Consider the following 5,480-nt stretch of genomic DNA (forward strand, 5'->3'; position numbering starts at 1 on the left):
TTCTCAGGGGTTCTGGTTCTGATTTTAAATTTTTCCAAAAGAATTGTAGTGCTGTGAGTTCTCAGTGTGTTCCTTTTATTTTATTTTATTTTATTTTATTTTATTTTTATTTTCAGTGTGTTCCTTTAGATGGTAAGTGAAAACCTCACCTGCTGGTGACAATGGATGCTGACTTCTCCTCACTCTTTATTTCCAAGGACTTTTTTTAAAATAAATTCTTTCAGTTTCATAAATTTACATCCTGATAATCTTGCAACGAAAGTCAACAGTCGTGTGAAATGGAGACCTTTCATGGAACAAATATTTTTCTGGAGTAAATTAGATTTTTGAGTGCTAAGATATTACATACATACAATTTCCCCTCCACCTTTATCCCAAAAAGAAACAGAAACCATTTTAGGTTTATTTCCTAAGAGCTTTAACAATGAAGATTTCAGATTTATGTTAGTTAAGTGCCACCCTCTCTTTGGCCACAGTTCCAAGCTTTGGGACTATCTCTACATGCACAGTTTCCTAGTAAACAAAGACCTATTTCATGAAGCTTACCACCAGTATTTTCTAGCTTCATGAAACTCAAGTTTCATTAGAACTGATGGTAGAAACACACTTGAGAAATTGCTCTCAGACCTGAGAGGGAAATTGAGATGAAGTTTCCTTTCTTCTTTTTTAGCCAGTGTGCCTGGAGCTCAGGGCCAAGTTTATATATAATTACAGATTCTTGAGCTTATTTTTTTTTTCATGTAAATATTCACTCTTACTTTAACTTCTTGGCTTTTGCCTTCTTAGTCCTTCTTAGTGGCTTGGGATTTCCTTTATCCAAATCATGTATTATTGAGCATTTTCAAATATTTGTATTATAAAATATTAAAGAGATCACTTTATAGTTTTACAGTACAAGAAGATCAGTCTACAGTTTTTAAAACTTAATCTAACCTTCGTATATTGAAGAGTTCCAGACCAGACACCAGGAAATGTTTTCCTTTTTTTTTTTTTCTAATTTTTTTTTTTTTTTATGATAGTCAGAGAGAGAGAGAGAGAGAGAGAGAGGCAGAGACACAGGCAGAGGGAGAAGCAGGCTCCATGCACCGGGAGCCCAATGTGGGATTCGATCCCGGGTCTCCAGGATCGTGCCCTGGGCCAAAGGCAGGCGCAAAAACCGCTGTGCTACCCAGGGATCCCAGGAAATGTTTTCCATATGGGACCAGAAATTAAATAGTTTTGGCTCTAGGGACCTCGTGGTCCTTCTAGTAACTACTTGGGTTGCCTGTCGTGACATGGAATTCGCCACAGGGAACACGTAACCAAATAGGCAAGACTATGTTCAATAAAACTTGATGTATAGACACTAGAATTTGAAGTTCATATAATTTTCCTGTGCCATGAGATATCCTGCTTCCTTTAACTTATTCCCTGCTGATTTAAAAATGTAAACCCCAGTCTTAGCTTGTGGGCTATATAAAAACAGTCAGTGGGTAATGAGTCCAAGTTGACCAAGGCCATTGTGGGTCACACAGTATTGAACTTGACAAAAAACCCATTCTGGATCATATCTGGTACTTGCCATGAAGAAGTGCTTATTCTGGGTCATACCCAGTAGGAAACTTGAACGGGTGCCTATTCTGGGTCATACCCAGCATGTAACTTGAAAGGGTGCCCATTCTGGGTTATACCCACCACCTAACTTGAAGAAGTGACCTTACAATCCTGCATTCAGCTCTCCTGACCTTCTCACCCATCTGGACAAATCAAAGAGACACATCTACATTGTCTCACGTATCTATTTGGATTGATGGGACATTTTTGTTTGTTTCCTTGAGGCAGAGTATCTGGGAGTTATTTATACTAATATTCAAGAACATGTTTTCAAAAGATAAAGTACATATGAAATAACACATACAGACCCTTTATAATGATTAAGAATCACTAAACTGGGGATCCCCGGGTGGCTCAGTGCGGGGATCCCCAAGTGGCTCAGTGGTTTAGCACCTGCCTTCGGCCCAGGGCGTGATCCTGGGGTCCCGGGATCAGGTCCCCATGTTGGGCTCCCTACATGGAGCCTGCTTCTCCCTCTGCCTGTGTCTCTGCCTCTCTCTCTGTGTCTCTCATGAATAAATAAATAAAATCTTAAAAAAAAAAAAAAAAAAAAAGGAATCACTAAACTGATACTCAGTAACACCAAAGGGCAGCTTGGTGATTTATTAGGATGATAATATTTTTCATGAAACAAGGACATCATTTAGGTTCACTTAATGATAGGCTAATTCTGCTGTTAAAAAAATGTATGACCATTCCATGAATACATTGCTCTTGCATAATTTTCTAGAAATTTTCCCACAATGTTGTGAGAAAAGCTGATTTCCAACAGATCCAAACTGATAAAGTTCTCCACAAAACGTTCAGTCTGCCATTGCCGGAAATCTGCTGTCTTTTCCTAGCAGTGCCACGGGATGCTTCTCAAATATCATCAAAGACTTCCTGATGACAGTTGCAGCAGAATGTTCTCATTTTTCATCATAGATGATGGAATAATAGTCATGCCATGACTGCACACTTATGGCTCTGGATATTGTCACCCCAAGCCCTGATCTTCAGATCATGCATGGTTTAAAGATTGCTCACCAGCCTCACTTATCTACTTAATGAGCATGAACTGATTACTGATTGTATGTTATACTTTGTGCCTGGCTCTACAGAAACAAATATTTCTGCTGTCCTCTTACATATTAATAATTAACACGGAAATACGTTCTTCAGCTTTGCGCAGTGGCAGTATCGTAGCCAATGAGGTTTATCCGAGGCGCGATGATTGCTCATTGGAAATACATTCTTCATTTATTTGCATTTCATCTTTAAGAGCCATTGGGTGAGCTTCTAAGTCCAGTTTAATATTATGCTACAATTGTGTAGCATAATCTACACAATTAGATTGTGTAGACCTGCCATGTTCAGACACCACAGAGAACACTTGGATTTAATTGTCAAGGTTTCTGAAACTCTCCAAATGATACGTTTGATGTTGCTTAAGCAAAATGCATTTTAAAGCTATATTTTGCCATACATATCCAAATTGTGAAATATGGTAACTGCACACACTTTCAATTAACTTACCACTTAAACGTGTGAATATAAGATGAAATAAATGGAAGCTGATTATTTCAATATGCATTTTTCAATGTGGCTGTAACTCTGGCATTTAGACCCAGGTAACAGACAATTAAATACCCAAACATGACTGCAGCATACATTTAAACTTTAAAATTAACTCCCACAAGATAGCTTCAAACGCTGATTGCATCATCCGTAAATGACTGTAATCCAGCTGCATAAATATTGATGAACTTCTCAAGTTTGGAGTTGCTACTGTTGAATTTTACTACGTTCCATTTGCAATTCTAAAATGGAAATTCTTCCCTGGATCTTGGAAAAGTGCCATTATTAAAGTGGCCCAAACAGGTCACATTCAATAATGTAGGTGATAAGAAAGAGCAGATGTGTGAATAGAATGGTGTTCTATGCATTTAGCTCACTCCGTCTCTTAAGTATGCCTGAAAAGTCTGTCTTTTGACAGAGCCTGCAGATGTAGCCAGAGATAATTATTTCGTGTGAGGACACTCTCAGCAATCAGAATTAACTTTTCATTTTATTAACAATTAAAATAGCAATGTACTTACTGTGTATCTCAGAGCGGCTCCTAAGAAAATTTATCCTGAGTGAGGGTTGATTTTGCCAAAAATTCAGGGAGTCTGGAGAGCTTTGACCATAATCAGCATGACACCTAGGCCAGAACAAACAAGATGTTATTTTCATAGGCAGCAAAAGCTATGTGAGGAAGATAGTTTTCCTCTCACTTGACTTTTGAAGTACAGGTCTCAGGGCTGTGAAGGGTTTTGTTTGGTTGGTTTCTGCACATGAGATAAAATATTTGATGAAGTGTTCACTTCATTAATAGATGTATTCTGAAATGTAGAGCCAACGCTCAGGGATTGGGCCAAGGTTGGTTGGTTGGCTGGTTGGTTGGTTGGTTTTGGCTATACAGATGGGAAGGCGCCAAATGGGTATCCACTTTAGCTCTTCACGTTTGAGACAATTTCCATGTATCGCCATTTTTTCTAGAAAGACTTACTTAGGGACAGGAAAAGTCTAACAGAACTCTCTTTTTTTCCGTGACAGAAGGGTTCTGTTTTTAAGGGTTCTGTTTTTAAGTGGACCTCCCACGGGCCTCCCCTTGCACATATAGACATGCACCAAGCCCTAAACAGAAAGTACTTCACACTCCTATCTCTTCCCTTTGAGTATTGAAGCGGTTATGCATTGTAGACAGGCTTCAACATAAATTAAATATTACAATCTCAGGTTGAATGAATTCATCCAATTGGACATATGTGGTTCAGTGGGTAGCCAATGTGGTACTCGCTCCCCCCTCAGACAGCCAACCTAGACAATTTGGGGGGTTATTTGGGGGGACAGGAAGGAATGTTACCCTCTGAAAGATGTAATAGAAGGAAATCACACCATTTTAAGTAAAATCCTTAACTCTGGGGGAAGGAATGTTGTACCTGACACCGTGTGGATACCAGGAGAAGTCCCGTGTCCATGAATGTGTTGGTTGGGAAGGATACCATTTGATTGCGCAAGGTCCGCTGACAATTTTGGACAAAGCACTGGATGAGTTTGTGGGATGGGATGTTGACAACACTGGACCTCCTGCTAGTCTAGGTGAAGCTCTAACTCTATGATGGGACGTCAATGTGGAATTTAACATGCTGCCGTCACCCAGCCCCTGTTCACACCGTCCTCACAGGGCACTCTAGTGGGCACTCTCTGACTCTAGGAAGGAGCAGACTGATACCACTGGGCAGCTACTTTGCCAGTGACCCTCAACTAGCCAGGGCTGGAGTGGCTATGAAATGTCCTAGCTTCTGGGCCCCGGGAGGGCTCAGGTGGTTAAGCATCTGTGTTTTAATTTCAGCTCAGGTCATGAGCTCAGGGTTCTGTTATGGGCGTGGAGCCTGCTTCAGATTCCCTCTCTCCCTCTCCCTCTGCCCTACCTTACCCCCTTGCTTTTGTGCATGTGCTCTATTAAAAAAAAAAAAAAGATCCCAGCTTCTTGACCCTTTTGTTGGACAACTTTGAGAGCTGCTCTACAGTTTCTTGGAGGACTGAGCTCCTATTTTCCACAAGGGTACTCACTTAACACAAGCTATATTGGCTTTTCTCTTTCCCCTGTCTCCCAAACCCATGTCCTTCTGAGGGAGAACCACCTCTCAATTAAATGTTGTGCATCTTCAATGAAACGTCGGGACACCTGCACCCCGATGTTTCTATCAGCAATGGCCACAATAGCCAAACTGTGGAAGGAGCCTCGGTGTCCATCGAAAGATGAATGGATAAAGAAGATGTGGTTTATGTATACAATGGAATATTACTCAGCAATTAGAAACGACAAATACCCACCATTTGCTTCAACGTGGATGGAACTG

The 5,480-nt window shown here is 40.4% G+C and overlaps 1 pseudogene; it reads left to right on the top strand.

Annotated features, from left to right (window-relative positions):
• Nucleotides 1-2,752: 2,752 nt before the first annotated feature.
• Nucleotides 2,753-2,906, top strand: LOC121483744 (annotated as a pseudogene).
• Nucleotides 2,907-5,480: the final 2,574 nt, after the last annotated feature.

This window comes from Vulpes lagopus, chromosome X (assembly GCF_018345385.1).
Source record: "Vulpes lagopus strain Blue_001 chromosome X, ASM1834538v1, whole genome shotgun sequence".
Taxonomy (NCBI): Eukaryota; Metazoa; Chordata; class Mammalia; order Carnivora; family Canidae; genus Vulpes; species Vulpes lagopus.